This window comes from Xiphias gladius, chromosome 15 (assembly GCF_016859285.1).
Source record: "Xiphias gladius isolate SHS-SW01 ecotype Sanya breed wild chromosome 15, ASM1685928v1, whole genome shotgun sequence".
NCBI lineage: Eukaryota > Metazoa > Chordata > Actinopteri > Istiophoriformes > Xiphiidae > Xiphias > Xiphias gladius.
In genome coordinates, this window is record NC_053414.1 from 11313582 (window position 1) to 11334449 (window position 20868).

Below are 20868 nucleotides of genomic sequence, written 5' to 3' on the forward strand. Positions count from 1 at the left end.
CCGCACTTGCTTAACAAAACATAAGTGTCCTAACAACCATAACAGGTACCGTCTTCATAAAATAATAGTATGAAATTAAAATGCGGTTTACGTTCATGTATTGCCTGCATTGTTGAAAATCCTTCTTATGCCGCCCGTGCGCCTGACCGGAGAGGAGAGAGAGGACAAAGAGAGTGGCCAGACCTCTCAGCTCGGAGAGAAGCTACAGCAGCATGTCAATCCAGATAATTAGTGCTTACACTGAGGGAATGGGACTCTAATCAGAAGAGGTCTGTGCTGATCATTCAGTGTTCAGCATTCCACAGAGTACCATCAGTCTGTTAATGAAGTCACTGACCCACCGGCTTGTTGGCTAGAGGCAACAAAAGCATGTACATTCACTGAGACACGCTCACTCTAACCTTTCACTTGCTCATCCCATTCCTTCATCCATTCATTCATGCTTTCATTCGTTTACAGTCTCAGTCGTTTAGTGATTTACTGAAAGTTTATGTATGGCAATCTTGCAAAACTGGGGGATTACATCAGTGGCAATGTTTTTAGCAGCGTGGCTCTAGAGATGGCAATGTCAGTCAGCTGGTCGGTCCACCACTTCTGTCCAGACTGACACCAACAACAATTATTAAATAGAATACAGTAGCAGTAATTACAGTATTTTGCACGGGCATCCATGAATCCCAGAGAATGAATCCCAACCACTTTGGTGATTCCCCTGACCCTTTCTGTTGTGCCACCAGAAGATCAACGTTTTCCCTTATTCTATGAAGCGCAACCATTAGGTTGACAGTGGGGGTTTTGAGTGAAATGTTCGACAAATATTGGATGGATTGCCATGGTATTTTGTACAAACAGTCATGTCACCCTCAGGATGAATTGTAAAAAATTTTAATTGATCCATTACTTGGGATTATAGCCAAATGCCTGCTAAATGAATGACATTCCCAGCAGCTTGAGCTGTGCTTTGTGTTTTGTGGAAATTAGCAAATGTCAGCATGCTAACATGCTAAACTAAGATGGCTTAGTATTTAGCTCAAAGCACCACTGGGCCTAAGCACAGCTACACAGAGCCGTTAGCACGGCTGTAGACTCTGTCTTTTTTTTTTTTTTTTTAAAACATCCAAAGCCAGAATATTTAAATTCTTGCTGTCAAAATATCTATGAATCGCAACTACTACTATATGGTTGATGTTTGAGAAAGATCATTATGTTATGGTTAATAAAGAGGCAAACATTAAACTCAGGTTTGTGACAAGACGCAAACCATGGTCTTCAGTCAGGCTACATCCCCGTCCATCAACCCGACATCCACACCCACACTACTATCTGCATTGGCACTGGACATAAAATCACTAGGTGCAGATTTGTCAATTGTAAATCCTCTGGATACTGAGCTTGTATGCTACTGAAAAATACCGACATGCAATGCAGATCTTTGATTCCAGTCTCAATTTAAAAAAGAGAACAACACAGAGAGAAAACCCAGGAGAGAACTTTTGACAGAGACATTTCCACCAACTTCAAGTTTGCTTGTTGGCATTAAATGCAGAGCTAGTGGATAGGATGTGGTCACGATGGCAGCTGTGTGAATCTGAGAGTGCCCAGCCATCACTCTCTTTTTTTAAGCCAAGTGTGAAATGGGTTTTAAATCACTTTTACCCCAAGCCGTCACATTATTGATGGCAGCCTCTGAATCCCATGAGAGAGGGGGTCTTATCGGTTTAACACAAATGCTGCAAATTAGTGAAGTAATTATTATGGCTTCAGCTTTATAAATGCAGCTAACCACAATCCTCTCAAAGACATGCATGCACGGACAATTAATTATTTTAGGAATGCCTTAGTGAATGGAACAGACCAGAGGGCACCTTCCACAATCAAGTCCGATTCATGTGAAATTTATCTCTTCGATTCTACGCTAGAGAATAAAAACAAAACACTGAGTATCCCCTCTCAATTCATTATGAGAGGCTAGTTCATTTTGTGATATTGTTTCATTAGACACAAATGGATGGAGAACAAACAGGAAAGCAATGAACATCACTTTTATGTGCTGTTGATGCCTGGAGCTTTCATGTGTGATTTACTGCTTCAGTGTGCCATTGCTAGAAAGATCCCACAACTTAAAAGAAAAAAAAAAAAAATTCAACAAGCAGCAACATGCCAGACACAGCTTGGGTACAGTTAGTATATACCGAGATATGGGGCAGCATTCATGGGACTGAACGACCTGCCAAGATCCAGATCGTTTCCCATCTGAGCCTCACTGACCTTCAGTTTGTCTGAGCTCGGGCTCTGTAAAGCAGAGAGGACGGGGCAACATCAGGGGGGTATTGCTTCTTTAATTACAGGTGCCGGACCAACATCGTAGCGCTATCACACCGGTGGGGCGCTGCCAGGTTCGGTGCCAGCCCGGGTTGGCGTACCGTCGGCCTCCATCAGATGCAATTCATCTTTCCTTTGTGTATTTCTCTGAGAGATATAAGATGACATCGTTCCCACTCTCATCTCATCTCATTCCCCGGAAGCTGTCTCTGCTGTGATGAATCATTTCATCTTCTGTTCATTGCTGGATGGTGGAGAGACAGAGCAGCAGGCGTTTCCAAGCCAAAAGTATTGCATACTCATTTTTACAGGCCTTAGACAGTGAATCAAAACATTGCATATTAACATTTCCTGTCTGCAGGAAAGATGATTATAGACCCATCACCGCCCCCCTATTCTCTCATGCTGCACACACATAACCACAAACCAAACACACACTTTGCTGCATAGCTTTTGTCTTAATCATTTCCCTTATTATTTTGCTTTTTTCTAACATTGTAAAAGATCTGTATAATCCTAATTTTGACTTAATCTAGGAGCTACTGGAGGACTCTAAATCAGATTATCTGATAGCAACAGTTTTCATTTCAGATGGCAAAAAATAAAAAAATAAAAAAATAAAAAAGATAATCACGAGCTAAAAATGAGAAATTTGCTTTTGTCTCCCGTTGTCTGAAAACAAGAATCCATTGTTTCAAAAATTACTACAAAGTTGTAGTGGCAAATCTCCGAGAACATAAAGCTTGACAGGCCTAACAACACCAACTAAAGGGAGAGCAACCTCTCAGTTGGCAGTGCACATTTTCATCTCTTAATCTTTCTAAAGTTAGACATCTAGATGTGTGCAACACGTCTCAAGACCTCTCCATCACACACTTTACTTCTACCACAGGCTCTAATGGTTTTGCTGTAGCTCCCCTTTCTTCTCTGCCCTTTCCCTGACATAAACAATGACAGGATGAGATCTTATTAGGAAATCTGTGCCGTGTAATGACTTCAGCTCTGTCCATCTCAAACAAAAAAGTGTTTGTTATGCTGTGGACCAACAGAGACCTGGGCAAAGATGCATTTCATTGTTAATCCACAAATCACCATCTTTATGCCTTCCCGTCACTGGAAACTTGAAAAAAAAAACAAAAGAAAAAACTGGTTTGGTTGGGTGGTAATTGTGCAAAATGGATGTGAATCACCATGGGGAGTGCAGCTGTGCTCCTTGATTGATATAGATGTGTAGGCTGCATACGTGGGGATTGCAATTTTCACCCCATCTCTTCAGCAAGGGGCCATTTTCAGTGAGAGCCCTCCAATCAGCCCACAGTTATATGCAATGCAGTCACTGATGCTGTTGTCATTGTTTCGACTGCTTTTAACCCAGAAATATAGTCCTCATTAAAATAATAGTGAACATTGTGATAAATCTTTTAAAATACATATATAAAACAGTGCAGGATCACTTGTGTCAGTTTAAACGAAAGGCATACATTTTGAAGTTCCACTCTCTCTCCAATGCTTTTATTTTTCTTTAATAAGAATTGCTTATAAATTAATCTAGTCAGTATAAATACATAAATGAGGACAGAGAGTTGAAAGTATAAGACGTGTTGTGAATACGTGTCAGTTACCTGAGGTGTTAACTGGGGGATTTTGGCTCCATGGGCAGCACCAGTAATGAATCTTAACAAGATCTTCTCTGAAAAACATGTAGATAGTAGTCAAACATAAGATGAATTAGTTCAGGTGTGCATTTGAATAAAAGGCCTTGAGGCATGTGATTCTTGTGGAGTTGATTTGTCCAGTGCATTGCTGAAAGAATCAGCAAGCTGATGGCACACTTAGCATTTGCCAAATTAAATTATCTCTGGCTAAGGAATTCCTTTGTTTCTGTTGTTTCTGTCTGTTGAGTTCCCATAACTTTCAGATGTGAATAGATAACTTCGCCAGGGGTGCGACTAACAATTGTCTTATTAGATTAAAACTAACTATTTTTACTAATTATTTTTTGGATAAAATTGTTTACTCTATTAAAAGTCGGAAAATAGAAAAAATGCACGACAAGTTCCAAGAGCCCAAAGTGACCTCCTCAAATCCATAATCCAAATATATTCAGTTTTTCAGTGGTGTACAACAGAAAAAAAGCAGCCAGTCTTCACTGTTCTGAAACTGGAGCCAGCAAATGTTTGACATTTTTTGCTTGATAAATGATTTAAATGGTTTATTAAAAAATACATATCTGTACAAATTGACTGACACTTGACAATTTAATGTACTGATTAATCATTTCAGTAATAAATCTCACCGACAAAAACTTGGACATACATGATAATATCTATGGTAATTATTTTTTTTACTGATGCATCAACATTGTGGCTTCATAGTGAAAGAGGCCAGTAAAAGCACATGTTGGCATATGAAACTGCAGTCCAACCAGCAGCCCCACATTGTTTGTTTTGACCAACAGTGCAGCACCTAAAGATATTAATTTTACAATATGAAAATCAGCAAATAAGTTTGAGAAGTTGGAAAACTTGAGTCTTTGTGGCTTTTGCCTTTAAAAAGAAATGTAAACGATTAATTTTCTATCAGCCAACTACGGCTCTACTTCAGTACAACTTAAAAAGATCAGCCTGAGGTGCAATTTATTTACGTCTCACTATTAGTGTTTGTCTAAGTCATGTAATGACGGCAGGAGGAGTCACACATTTTTTTACTCATTTAAAGTTGCTTCAAGTCTAGTGCAAACACGAAATAATTTATTGCAATGTCCTTAACTGTAGAGTACATCTGCAGATGCAGGGAACAGAGAGGTAAATTGTGGAAGACATATGTTGTTATGTGTGACTGTGATGGGCTGCATATGTCTGTATATATGCGTGTGTGTTGTGTTTTCTTATTAACTGTATAGTGAGATCCGCAGAGTCTCCTCTGTCTGTATCACCGGCACATCCATTATCTTATTCTGATGAGCAAAGATGAGAAAAGGCGACTGAAGTGAAAATTCAGCATTATCTGAATACATCAGACTCAAGTTGTCATCATTACTGTAACAAAGGTGTAATTAAGGTGCTATGGCTGGTGACACATCACAGCTCAGTGGAAATTACACCTCGAGGTGGATATATCGTTTCTCTCTAGGACACATCCTTCCCTGCGAGAGAGGGCGGCGGGTTTGTAGAAAACATAAATTGAAACTGAGACTGTTACATCACAGAGGTCGCACTTCGCTGATGGACTGTATAATGTTGATATGGAAGACAACAAATTGTTCAGGACAGAGTTTGAGAGCACAGGTAGCCACCGCGACCACAGAAAAAAAGCAAACACAAGACCATGCAGGAAATCACTGTCATTTTAAATGCTCCCTCTGCTTTTATGAATCTGTGTTATATTGTCAAGCCATAAAAGAAACAGCAAGAATCCTTTACTTTGGCTTTTAGATTGTGGGGAACACCATCAGTTCATATAAATGGTTGTAAATCTGTCTGCTTGTCTTTATGTAGGTAGCATCTTTTTCTAACGGGTGTATTGGATGATGCTCAGTTCTGCAGAGACTACTGCCAGGAAACTGCATAAGGTATACTGACTTCAACACCTTGTATTAAAGTCAATAAATTTACTGAGTTGTGTTGTTGTTGATGTCGCAGAAAACACTTGAAATGTGACAGCCAGACAGGGGGCCTAAACAGACTCAAAAATAATTTTGGCTGCTGAATAAAAAATGTATTTCTAGTTTGTGATCCATTTATCCGCATTTATCCATGTGTTGTTGGAGAAACAGTTTAAAATGCAAATTGACAGGTGAAAAATGAATGCAGAATGACATGAACAACTTTTAAAAAGAATAAGGTAACAAGACAGGCTGCAACTTATAAATATGTGAATGAGTTGATTAGCTGTTTGGTCGATAAACCACAAAAGTATTCAATTTACTATTACTAAGACAAAGATAAGCAGCAATGCCTTAAAGCAGCTAAACTCTGTTGTCAAATTGCAATGTGAAAACAATGTGACAAAATGAAAGGGGTTGCTACTAGTAATGAACCCACTGAGAATTATCACCCAAATCCACAGCTTTCCTTGGCTTTACAGAACTTTAAAGTGACTTTCAGTTCATTATTTTGAAGTTTAGCCCGCAACTTTACCGTTTTCATTCGCTCTAATACAGCCGTTTTTGACTGCAGAAGGCAGCTGGTTTCGGTGAAAAAACCCACCGTACACTACCTGCTCCACATCAAAGAGGCGGACAGACACAGTTAGAGACTAGCTGGTGAACATAATGGAGCATCTAGCAGCTAAAGAGTCACATATTTCATGTGTTGGGACAGACAAAAACCAGAGCTAAAAGAGTGAATTTTGGACTTACATTTACACGACACAAAATGAATGATAATGTTTCTCTGTAACTGCTGGATGTATAAACAAGTAACTGTTTGCTAAAAGTTCACCATATCAACTTAAAAGGTGATTATACAGTGGCAAGAAAAAGTAAGCGAACCCTTTGGAATTATCTGCATTTGTGTATATTTTTGTCTTAAAATATGGTCAGATCTTCATCTCAGTTACGACTATGAACAAACACAACCTATTTAAACTCATAACACACAAATCATTGTAATGTTCTTGTCCGTATTAAATACATCATTCAATGTAGGTTAAAAAAAAACAGGCTAATGACATCAACTAAAGCTAATTGGAGACAAGAGTCAGCAAACCTGGAGTCCAACCAATGAAACAAGATTGGAAGTGGGGGTTAAAACTACTTTGACTTATAAAAAACACTCAAACATATTCAGTTATGAGCTATTCACAAAAGGGCATCTGCTGATGTGAACCATGCCGCACAAAAAAGACATCTCAGAAGATTTAAATCAAGAATTGCTGATTTGCATCAAGTTGGAGAGGGTCCCAAAGAAATCTCAAAAGGGTTTAGATGTTCCTCAGTCCACAGTCAGACAAACTGTCTATAAATGGAGACGATTCAGTACTGTGGCTACTCTCTCCAGAAGGGGCGCCTAGTTAAAATGCCTCCAAAGGCACAATGACGGAAAAAAAAAAGAAAAAAAAAGAAAAAAAAAAAAGCAGTCCAGAGTAATAGCTAAAGTCTTTAAGGAAGCATTGGAGCTGGTTAACTCTGTTCATGAGTGTACATACATAAATCATGGTTAAAAGGAGGAAGCCGCTGCTCTCCAAAAAATCACTGCACACCTGAAGTTTGCCAAAGAGAACCTTGACACTTCACAGCGCTACTGGGAAAATGTTCTGGGGACTGATGAATCTAAGGTCTCATCGTTTAGGAAGAACATGCAGCACTATGTATGATATGAAAAAGGGCAATGCATACCAACATAAAAATATCATTCTAAAGGTGAAACACAGAGGAGGGAGCATCATGATTTGATCCTGCTTCGCTGCCTCTGGGCCTGGACAGCTCGCCATCATCGAGGGGAAAATTAATTCTCATGTTTATTGAGTATCTTACAGGATAATGTCAGGGTGGCTGTCCATCAGCAGAAGCTCATTAGAAGTTGGGTGATGCAATAGGACCATGGCGTTGAAGTAAATTTACTGCAGAATGAATTCAAAGAAAGAAAATCTGCTTCTGTAAGGAAGAATGATCCAAAATTCCTCCTGAACAGTGTGCAGCTTTGATCCGCAGCTAAGGTTTAATTTACTTTTTCCAACACCACACAATTTTAAAAACATGCATGCTGGAGAAATGATACACATTTCTGCCATTGGTTATTCCACTGATTGACAGCTGGTGTCCGTAAAGCACAAAGAAGCGTAGCATTTCACCCTGCAAACCAGCAAATATGTACACAAACAATGCAGCATTTAAAATATTTTAAAAAAAAAAAATCGGCTCTGTAAGGGATTTATGACGAAGAAAACCATTGTCAAACCGCTAGGACATGCACGGAGAAACATATGGAATATAAACAGACATTTTTCATTACAAGAAAACACTACAGGGCACCTTTAATTTTCTGCCCATCAACTAGTTGATTAACAGTTTCAGCTCTACACAAGATTGCTTCAGAGTTACATTAGGTATTTATCACACACCAAACTGAAGTTGAATCCAGTATGTTACATTAGACAATTTTTAGATCAACAGACCCGCAGCAAACTTGCAAATATCACTCAAGTGTTTTACATATCTGTAGCCTCAAACAACAAAATAATACTTTTTGAGACACTTATATTTGAAAATTGGCAGCTTCAAATGGATAGAAAATTATAGAGTGATTGTTAATGCTTCTTTACTCTCTAATGTGAATGCAGAAACAGAACAAAAAAACCTGATGAAATTTGATGAATCAGTGCAGATGTAAATGCTAACAAACACACATGAGATGTCACCACATTCACTGACTCAGAAAGCTGTTTGCTCTCTGCAGAATGAAGCCTCTTTTAAATGGACCCTCTATGGCTCAGAGACAACAAAATTTCAATATATACAGTCTATTCATCTCAAAGCTAATCTCAATGTGCCTCCCATGTGCTTCTTATCTGAAGGGCTTTTAAACTGGCACAAACCCACAAGGCTGCAATAAGCCAAGGCTGCAGTCATGGCATTAGTGCACCCAGAATTCTTGCAAAACTTGTTCAGACTGGAGTTGTAATTGCCATCTTGGCATCTGCTCTGCCTCTTAGTTGATGGATGGAACATGCATATGTGGTGAATCCAGCCCACTCCGGGGTCTTTGTAGTACGTAAGTATGGGCATGAATGTCTCAGCCATGGCAACTTTCCACGGTGGTAGATTTTAATGTTTCCACTGAGGGGAGTAATTGCAGACGGGCATGGCCAGACCGGCAATACACACCACGCACATATGCGCACGCACACACACACACACACGCACACACACAATTTTGCCCACTTCACACTGAGAGGGGCCATAATGACAGTGCTAATGGTATCTGCTATCAAAGGCAGGAGAATTAGCCATGAAGGACAACAAATTTCAACATCACAGGCACAAGCTTGTTAACTGGGATGTTTAGATGATCTGAGTAAACAAACTCAAAGCTATTAATAATGTCAGAGAGGCTTAAAGGGAATTGGAGTAATGATGCAACCGGAATGATGTAGAGTAGCTGTCCAATTTTCATGCAAAACAACAGGATAGGCCTAGGAAAAAAAATGATTTTCAATCATGTCTGTGTCTTTAAAACTGATTGATGATGTGACATTTACACATCACTGTGCCAAGCAAAGCCGTAATTAGTTGTGTTGCAGAGATAGGGTGAATCATGTTTTTTTCCAGAGCTATGTTCATGCAGGTTTTATTTCTGGGTTAGGAGGAAAAGCTCTGCACGATAAAGTTCAAGTCTGTGGTAAAATACTACAATAGGTCATAAAATAAAGCTCTCGTCTCTCTGCACTCACATACCCCAGTTCAGCTAAGACTCCGGAGTATGACGATGCATTTGATCGCCATGTTCCCTTTGCTCCCAAGCTTGTTTTTGTAAAGTATCTTGTGAGAGCAGTGTAATCAGAGAAGTTTCAAGAGTTGCATCTGAGGATTAGCTCAGGCCCGAAGTGAGCGTGGGTTAAAACTGCTCAAATTAAAAAGGAGAAACTGTGATCCTCAATAAGGAGGGTTACACAGAAGAGTTTGCAAGAGTAACTGTGTTTGCCTTAGACTGTTTTGCTAACGGAAGAAAGCGTAAAACTTCTCCCACCTGTCCTGCGGGAGGAAATCAGAGGCAGAAGTTTGCCAAAGGTAATATTGTCTTTGGAAGACGCAGTGATGATTTTGCATTATTCATCACATCTGGTCAACTTCAAAGGCTAGATGTAAGAAACAGTAAGGTATCACCGCTTGAGTGATATCACCACAGAGGCCCTCCGCAGTTTTTTGTTCTGTTGGAGCAGCTTAACAAGATGTTGTCTTAGGAATTACACATCAGATCAGAGCTCAGATGTGAGAGAGAAGAGGGAGAGAGAGCGTATTTCCAACCAACGGGAAATGGGTCTATGGAAAACTTACTCAAACTCAATGTGCATACATTATTTTTCCCCAAATAGAGACCTGACCCCAGTCAGATCTGCTCAAAAGTAGACCTGGAGAAAATTACACCTGATCAAAGAAGTGATCAACCATAACAGACCCAAATAGAGAGAATACCAGCTCTGGCAGCAGCATGATGCTTCAGCGTTTAACGAGCACAGTAGCAATAATGTAATTCTTCACAGTTCACACTCACTGTCTGCTGCCCCCCCCGAAAACTTGTTTTTCTCCTGCCATGATTATGACGCACCATGTGATCAGAATCTCTCCTGAGTCACGTCCTGGGTTGCGTTTCATTTACTAGGAACTAAGTAGACCCCTGAAGACCTCTACAGTGAAGATGTGATCCCGCAGCCACAGGTCGAAAGCTAGGTGATAAGTAGAGAGAGAAAGGGATATTGGGAGCTGCTGGGGGATATTTATTAGACAACAGAGACAACCATCTGATTACTTTCTTCCTGAACTAACGATGACTCTCACAACAGCAGGGGTACAACAAATATATTACAGACCAGGTTTTCCTGCAAGGGCCTACCGTGCATCCATAAATCAACAAACTACTACCAGACCATAACATTAACTGCTCTCTGTTTCTCAGGCCACTGAATATATCATAAAACAAAATATGCACAACAGATAGAGAAATCCAAAAGGTGCATTTTAATGTGTGTGTATTTCAGGAGGTGGTATAGCAAGAAGGCGATGAAACAAATGGACAAAAAAAATATATGGCTATAAGTTGAATTTAATTTCACAGGACATAAAGCTAGCCTTTATTAGTTTTTCTCTCAGACTGTGAAGCGGACTCTAAAGCCATAGGCCATGGAATATGCTGTACCTTGGAATTATTGGAAATCAAATCATAAACAATAATTATGCTTCCTTCCTCCTTTCCCTATAAATTAACCTTCAGGAGCCTTTTTGTCATTTTGCCTGTGTCTTAATGCATCTCAAAACAAACCACAAGAGCAAAGACATTTTTTTTTATCCTCTCAACATACCATTAAACTGACCCAAGAAGTTTGAAAAGAAACAACCAGTGAAGGGAAATGAAAACTTTTCTGATATCTGATGCAGACAGTGTAGATTAAGACTCGACTTCATTAGCAGTAGGTCCTGTAACTGGGTTGTCTGCCGTAATTGGTGATGGTTGAATAAAACATTTAATGAGAGTGCCCTGCAGAACAGAAGTGACAAATAATATATTTATAGGCTGTCAGCGGTCCTGTTTGCATTAAATATTGAGAGGTTTATGTGTCTCCGTCTCACAAAGTCACTACAATGTGATTAGCCAAAGAAATATATTTTGTAGGTTTGTTTCTACAACTAATGGTCAATGCTTAATGAGAATTGTTTCATTTTCTAAATCAGAATCCATGCTGTACAGTACGTGTGACTGATTGTATGCGATAAACAGTACAATGGGCTGCCTGATACTAAATGTCTATGGGCAAAACTGCATCCTTCCATTTGCTCCGTAAAAAGGGATAAGAATCCCTCCTGCAGCCATATTAAACATCAATCTTTCCTGCCTTGCTGAATTCCTCCGAGGGAGAGTAAAAAGAAAAAAAAAAAAAAGAGGCAGCAGGGAGGGTTGAGAGATAACATTTTTTATAATTCAGGTATAAAAAACATCGACACCCCAACGTTTAATAAGCCCGGCCCATGACTTTTGCTTCTTAAAGTGGGGAGTGAACGGGATCCAGTGACCTTCAAGTGATGCATCTTCCTTGCCTTCAACTCCAGCGGCAGAGCAAACATTTTAAATGATGAGAGAGTAAGAGGGAGCTACACTAGGAGCAAAGAAATATGGAAAGGGGGCTGGGGATGCTAATTTCTCTGGGCAGACAGGCAATTCGGCAACACATTAAAGACACACTTTTAAACTGTCCTGTGATTTCTCTGTGCAAATTGTTATAAAGACCTGACATATCATTTGAATGACAAGATACTTTTTTAAATGCTTTAGTGTGTGCTTCATGTAAATGGTGAAATGGTTCTTTATGGATTGCTGCCACAGACTCATTATGATTGAGTGTGTTAATTAAGATCTCATTGGGAGTGACATTTCCATGCACGCTCTCTCCGTTGATGGACTGGCAGGATGGAGAAATCAACACTGCCCCCCACCCCTTGCTGAGGAGGCTCAGAGTAATGAGAGAAGACACTGGAGGGATAAAGGTCTTGGTGCAGCCATAACATATGAATCGATGCACATATACAGAATATTTGGAGTTGTGTATTTCCAATTTCAAGCTCCAGATTGGGACCAGGGTTTTGGATTCATAGTGTGTCTCTTTGTGTTTGTGTACACCTGTTAACATTCATATCATGCATGCATGTGCAGACGCCTATAAAGGCTTTTATGTCCGTGTACAGTAATAGGTTTTGCATTATTTATGAATAAATTTCAGTGGATTTTTTTTATTGTCAGTGTCTTCAGGCTGGATCTTAAAATGAGCAGTGTCCCTGCTGTTACTGTTGTATAAATCTTGAGTGTTACTTAATTCAAAGAATTTTCACCTAGATCCTGACAAAATCCCATTTTTCTGTTTATAAAAAAGACATGTTTGTCCCCATTATACAAAGAGTGGTGAGAATTAACTGAGTACATTTGTTAAGGATTGTACTTTAAGTAAAGTTTTGAGGCACATGTACTTTGACTATTTCCATTTTCTGCCACTACGTTAATCTAACAGCTATAGTTACTTTTAGTACTAGTTAACTTTTTACGTTAGGATTGTACATAAAAAAGAAACATGTGGTCAATTTATTAAAAATGATGCATCATCACAGATTAAATTACCCAACAGTATATGAAGAAGTTAAAATAAGCTTCACCTCAACCAATTGCAACATGAAAGTAAAGTTTACATATTAATATATCAATGGTAATGAGCAAATGATACAATGATATAACTAACAGGTGCTATTCTCCACTATGAGTACTTTCACTTTAACTGTAAGTACATTTTGTTCGTAATAACACACTTTTACTTACGTAAAATGTTTAATGCAAGGCTTTTACTTATGATTAAGTTTTTTATTATGTGGTATTACTACTTCTACTAATACTCACTGCCAACATTACATTGTGAGATCCATGATGCAATGCAGCTACCTAATCCCAGCTAGCATCACAAACAATGACAGTCCAACTGGGGACCACAGGTGTTGTATCATCTCATTATATCTGATTGAATCTCCATGTATGTTTTTTATTCATATAATAATATATACAATATAATAATCAATTTTAAAAAAACATATAAGACACTGTAGATAAACAGAACATTTTATCTATAGTACATAAGACCCGATAAAAATAAATGCAGTTTAACAGTGATAGACTGATTTGTAGTTTAACTGTGATTAAGCTAGAAGTTTTAGGCTAAATTTAATACGCACTAAATTTATCATACAAACTGGACAGAGCTGATACAGATCATGTGTTTTTCACGATTTTGGATAAGGAGATGGGGGCAACAAATCAGGTGCTAATACCTGGTATAGAAGCAGATAACTTTTCGGACAGAGCTGACAGAGAGGGAAAAGCTAGAAAGTTCTGCTTTTGTTACACAAACAAGAAGGATAAATCATTTATCTGCAACCCAGTCTGAGCTGTTGTGATATAGCGGGGTTACACAGATTGCTTGGAGCAGACTTTGTTGATGTTGTAAATCATTTAAAAAACAGCAATGAGGATCTGCCTGTAGAGGCTGTACTTAGGCACAGCTGTACTTTGCGCTAAATACTGATATGCTTGGCCAATGCTATAATGTTGACCTTTAGCAGGTATAATGTTGACCGTGTTCACCATCTTAGTTTGCTAACAATTGCTAATTAGCATTGAGCACTAAGTCCAAATATGTTCTTTTAAAATTTATTTATTTATTTTTGGCATTTTTACCTTTACTGCATAGTAAATAGTAGAGACGCAGACAGGAAACAAGAATAATGCCAGAGCTATCAAACGCAACAAAGGTCCCCAGTTTATGTTAGGCTTTAAGTATTCAGTTATCATGACACATCCAAATTTCATGGCAATCCATTCAATAGTTGAGACATTTCACTTGATCACACAAATGTGAACCTTATGGGGGCAATAGGATTCCTCCTCTGGGGACCATAAATGTCTGCACAAAGTTTTATGGCAGTCCATCCATATCCTGTGATAATTCTGTCTGGGACACTGCTGGTATGACTAAAAACTTCCTGAAAAGAAGCTCATTCTGCCCTTAAGGCAGTATGGGACAATGCCATGTTCATGGAAGTGATGGGACAAAAATATCTCAACATCAGTCAGGAAAAATTTCACTGAATAAATGAAAGTATTAACCTGCTGATGGCGCTAGATATAAAAGCCAGGGAATCAAAAAAGGCAAAAGGATACATCTGGACCATATTTCATGGCAGTCCATAAAATATTTGTTGATATATTTCACTCTGGCTAAAAGTTTCCAACAGTTTAGAACACTGACATGATGCATTCGGAGTTGGATAACAAATAAATCTCCAACCTTTTGTGTAAAAAGAAAAGAAAAAAGGAAAAGAAAAAGAAAGGAAAGGAAAGGAAGAAAAAAAAAATCTAATTTCTCTGGGGAGGCTTCATTACTATGCAATGGCTGACACAGCAGTCAATTAAACTAAACTAATTTCATCATGAATTCTCTCGTAATGCTGTAAAGTATTAGCAGTTTTTTTGTCTTGATTTTTCAAGATTCTCTCAATAGAACTACATGTATGTTTATCTTCCAATAAATATCTAAATTATAGATAGATCTCAGTCTAGCAGCTACAGTGTTGTGCATGTGTGCTGCACCGTCACCTTAAATTAACCTGCGCCATGAGCTCAATTTCATCCTTTTATTGCAGGACAGAGATAGGTGACTGCATCACCCCATGTAGATGTGTAGTTGCTCCCCACCTCCATAGTAGACATTGTCTGCTCGCCTTCCAATCTGCCGACCTCCAAAATGATCAGTCACCTCCGACCACCTTGTCCAGCCCATGACAGATTATACTGATAGCCAGGTAGCCTTCTCTTCACACACAGGCTGATAATTCCACCTGCGCCTGCATGCATCCAAATTGATTCGTCCCTCTCTGCCTGTACCTTTGGTACAGCTTAGCTGTATGATTGAGGTGCTCCCTAATGAATTCTCAGAGACCAGGTGCTGATACTGTGTTAACTGAAGGCTGAGGGAGCCATTTATAAAACAGGAGGGCATGAGACTCATTGGACATTTAAGCAGTGCTCCTGAGGGGACACGGCTAGATGAAATACAGAGGTAAATATAATATCCAACAGCTGTTTCATCGCACAATCTCGCTGTGTCGTGGCACTTCTGTCACCACTCTCACCGGGGTTTATCATTTATAATTTTATGGAAAATACCCACCAAATATTGCATACCTTAGCTTCACCTTTAACAAGATTGCAGCACCTAATTATCACTTTATCAGGGGTCTGCTGGATAGACGTGTCTGTATTATGAGGCACGACACAAAGGATCGTGTTTTACATAAAGCTGCAATGATGGACGCAATGTCACCCTTGCTGTTCAGAATTAATGGCAAGATGAAATGAGTTGTCTCTCCGGGGACATGCCATTAAGATGAGAGGGCAGGAAGGCAGAATGCTCCTTCCTGTTCATCTGTTCGACATTGTAATATGTGCTGACAAGTTTATTGCTGTCCCCCATCCTTGAATGAGCGGCAATTACCATGGCAAGTGCTGATAGTTGGGCCATGCCAAAGGAAGTTTATCACATGGGGGGGGGGGTTAAGAATGAGTCAATGAATCAATTTGGGATGTGTGATTCAGAGGGTAGAAAATGTTCCAATGGAGGTACAAAATGTAGAGAAAACTACTCAAAAATAAGTCTCTGGGAGCAAACAGCTCTTTAAGATTCTTTATTTTGTTCAAGGCCAAAGTAATCAAATTACTGCATCAAATGAAATTTCACCAAGCTCATATCAGAAGGTGTCATGTAACTTTCAACTGTACACTGAGGATTTTCATTAGGTTTGTACTGCGAATAGGCAGCCCACATAAAACATGAGGACTGTGGAGTCATTGGATTTAGACCTGGTTATGGCTGGAGAGGAAATTATTAAATAACTTTCATAAATAAATCATGCAGTGTTGATCCGCTATAAACTGATACTTTACCAAGCAGGATATGAAATTCTCTGAGTCACCCATTAGAGCAAAAAACCATTTGCCATGCCCCACCCCCTTAGTTATTTGCTCTCACTGTGCCAGTCAAGCTTTCAATTCTCAGACGACACATGCAGTTTACAGTGATTACAGGGACAGATTTACTGTACAAAATTCTAAGTCATTTTTGTGTCCTTGATTCCAGAGAGGTAGACAAAAGCATGCCTCTCATTTCTAGCCACGGACCGTCAATTTTCACGGCTGAATTGACAACAGTCGCTAGAACATTTTATCAGCTGTGGCAAGCTAGCCAGTTAAGCTAATATTAGCTCCACGCCTTAGCTGAAACAGGGTTACTGCATGTTCACCAGTTTTAATTTAAGACTTCTTAAGACCTTTTAATAACACATTCAATGTATTAATAAGCAACAGACAATGGATGGCTGGATTAACCAATGGAACATGAATAGTTCATTTAAGGTTTGGCTAAGATCTCCGATTGGATATTTCTTATGCAATGCTCTCTGGTACTTGTAGTTCACTTCTCTCCTAAAGTTGTTATGGACGCAATCTGTCCGTTATGAGATGATGAGATTCCTAGCTACTGTAGATAGCACTAGTGACAGTCTTTGCTGTAGGTCTGATGGTGCTGACTGAAGGATTGAATAGCCTCCTGTGTGAGCAATCCACTGCCGCACTGGTATCACTTTTAAAGCTTTAAAGATTTGAAAGATTTTAAAAAGGTACGTAACGTCTCGTTACAGCCTGCAGATTTGATCAACTTTGATATGATATCCAGGACCAGTGGGGAAAATACTGTTCATGTGCTAGTGGTGAAGAGGTCATTTTATAATGTAACCCATAACCCCAAAAGCTAACGTAGTTAGTTTAGGTTATGCCCCTTGGCATTGGAAGTAAGGCTTGATTACTACTGTAGATAGCATGTCCGACATCTTGTGTTAGATTAGACAGTGTGTTAATCTGTTTTATTTCTTAGAAATTTGAGAAATTATTTTGGCATATGAAAAAAATCCGAAGTTTGACAGACAGGCCTGCTGTGCCTTGTTACAATTGTTGACCTATGATTGGACAGTCGAATTTCTGGGTTTTTTTGGGGAGCATTTTTGGAAAAAGAAATTACACCAATTCAGAACTCAAAAGACTTGACCCATCTTTATCCCATTCTCCTAATGCTTCACCCATCCTCCATATATGCATATTTATGTACAGTGTGTGTATATTAGTAAAGCCAGTACAAATAAGACATGTGCTTTCTGGTTTCTATAATGAAAGCCTTTAATATTGCTACTCCAGGGATTGGTTGTAGGGATAGGGTAGTAGAGAATCAACACCTCGGTGGCAAGTTGATGCCAAAATTCTGACAGTACTTGTCTTCTACAGTACTGTAGGTACCGAAGGTGCCATAGATATCATAGGTACTGGCGATGTGATTCTTCTGAGACTGACTATGGCAGCATAATAACCCTACCTGCGATTTAAGTCTGACATCAAACTTGAGAAGGATGAGGCAGGCACAGTAAACAATAACAACAACACGTGGAAGTGCGGGTGCAGCAAAAGATCTGCAGGGAGTTGTGGGGGGGAACAAAACAAAAAACATCAATGTAGCACATACAGTGAAAGCTCATAACGTGAGCTGAGTGCTCACAACATTAGTAGGCTATGGTCATGACTGTTTAATTTGTCAAAAATAAAACTACTGCTTGCACACTGACTATATGGAGCAGTGTGCGTGTGTGTGCAGCAGCCTCTGTTGTTTTGTTTTTTGCTGTGGTATCAAATTTAGTATTGAGAATCATGGTACCAATACCAATGAAATTCCAACTACCAAATTTCTGCTATTGTGACATCCCGAATCGGTAGGGATACTTTAAACTTAGTTTGTTTTAATCTCTTTATATTATAGACAAGAGTGTATTGTGTATCAAGAATCCTGAGCTGCACTGAGTTGAACTAAATTTAAGTAAACTGAGGTGGGCTTAACTGAACTGAAATGAACTGAACTCAAAGTCACTCAACTGAACTGAGTAACTGATGTTAAATGTTCAATAAATAATTAAATTAACTGGACAGAGCTAACTGCTACAGAACTGAATTGACTCTGAATTAAGAAAGAGAATGAGAAAGAGAGACAGAGCCGCGCTACAAACACTAGTATCCTACTTATCCAGTCTGGTCACACCTTCCTGAATATTAGACTGCATATTAGACTGAGCTCTCTATCGCAGCCCTAAATCAGACTGAATTATGGGTGCAGAGCCCCTGCCTGTGACCAAGCAACACTGCCAGGCTGTGTGACAGCCAGAGAGAACATCATCATACTCCTTCCATTTCCTCTCTCTCCATCCATCTCTCTTTCATCCTCCTTGGTCTTAGGTTGTGTGCCAGTGCGTCTCTCCCACTCAATCTGACTTCACTTCAAATCTGCTCTCTCCCTTGATTCTCTTTATCCCCGCTTCCAATTACCTACTTCTTGAACTTCTCTCATTTTTCTTTATTTAATTTAAACTGAATCTACTGCATCCATGGACCATCTGATCCTGTCTTTCACATAGACAATTAATACCATTTAGCTCACTGACATACAACAAACTAGGGGTCAACTGATTATTGGCTTGGCCGATTATCAGATCTGATACTCAGCATTTTTAAAATTATCTGAAACTTTTTTTTTTTTTTTTTTTTTTTAAAATCTGATTGTTGATAAGATAAATTCATTTAAACATGAATTTAGATTAAAGTTACTTTGGGGCAGCACAGTGATGAAGTGGTTACCATTGTCGTCTCCCAGCAAGAAGGTTCTGGGTTCGAACCTGCAGGCCGGGGCCTTTCTGTGTTGAGTTTAAAGGTTCTCGCCGTGCCAGCAAGGGTTTCATCCAAGTACTCTGGCTTGGATGAATGACGCATGTTCTCTGTAGCTGATCGCTTCATGTAAATATCAGGAGTCGCATTCTCCCAGTTAAACTTTCAATCCTATATCAATAATGTAAGCCTATAAACTTAATATTTTTGAACACACCTTCAGTATTTGGATCAAGTAGCTCATGAAAAATAAGGTGTGTCAGATTAGGTATGCTACAGTTGTTATTTCAATGTGTCAGGTACATATTTATTCAACATTTAGGTAAAAAAATAAGGGATCAGACTCTGTATAAGCAGATACTCAATATTAAAGAGCTCAGACTGGGGCCAAATAAACCGAACAGAACACCCCTGGAATTTTATCAAAACTGTATTTCAAAGTCACTTGGAAACTGAAGTCTCCTTGACATGCAATATTGATACTCTTCATACATGGTTTTAGAGTCACCTATGGTTGGTCTGTCAGAGACAAAACATATAGCAAAGAGAAATGGCAATACAGTCTGACTGTATGGGGATGCTCCCTGCTGCAGTATTGCTGAAAAAACACAGAACACACAGCACACAATAGCTAACATGCAGCGGGGATTGCCAACAATCCACCTGTGGGAATGAGCTGAGAAATAAAGACCCTCCAGGGTGCATATACACAGAGGAAAATCAAAAAAGGTAGACGCTGCAGTGAAGGAGGCTCTTGTCAGTAGAGAAAACAGACGCATAAGCAAGGCATGTATCAGGGCTTAGGGTCGGTGTGAGGATGGCGATGTTTGAATGGTGCCTGTAAATCATTTAATGCAGGTTTTTACATCTTAAGTCAGGGTCAAAACATTCATATAATAAGTGCACTATCACCGTGCTCAGGTGAAGGTTGGGGTAACAAGTATGCATGACATCAACTCCACCTTGACACAATATTACTGAGGCAACACAGGATCATAACACAGTAACTGAATAAATTACTTTATTCATCAGTTGGCCTTTTTTCTGCATTTACAAAATAACAGACCTATTGCCTGGTATAGTACCAAACCATATATTGAGCTGGCAAGTTCCTTTGGGATTTCCACTAAACCAGCTTGTGTATAAAGTCACACTCTAATTACTAGACCGTCAATGGTCCCTTTATTAGTTATACCTGTACACCTGCCCATTAATGCAAATCAGCCACTCATGTGGCAGTAACTCACTGCATAAAAGCATGCAGACATTGCCAAGAGGTTGTTGGCCAGACCAAACAACAGAATAGGAAAGAGATGTGATTTAAGTGACTTTGATTGTGGAATGTTTGTCAGTGCCAAACTGCTCATCTCCTGGGATTTTCACGCACAACAGTCTCTCAGTAGAGCGCATACCTCCACTACAGCCAGTGTCAAACAACATAGACCAGACTCCAGAGAAAAAATTCAAATTCATAGTTTTGGCGGAGGTAATGAGAGGTGTCAGAGGAGAATGGTTAGACTGGTTCAAGTTGACAGGAAGATGA

The 20868-nt window shown here is 39.3% G+C and overlaps 1 long non-coding RNA gene across 2 annotated transcripts in view; it reads right to left on the minus strand.

The window, feature by feature from the left end:
• The window catches only part of LOC120800467, an 81158-nt gene that overhangs the window by 35760 nt on the left and 24530 nt on the right, over positions 1 to 20868 (minus strand). The window contains exons 2-3 of one of the 2 annotated variants that reach the window (XR_005708987.1): positions 3945 to 4012; positions 2269 to 2566 (exon numbers count right to left, since the gene is read on the minus strand). This is a non-coding gene — a long non-coding RNA (uncharacterized LOC120800467). The remainder of the gene's footprint in view (positions 1 to 2268; positions 2567 to 3944; positions 4013 to 20868) is intronic. The other variant, XR_005708988.1, reaches the window with a different exon arrangement.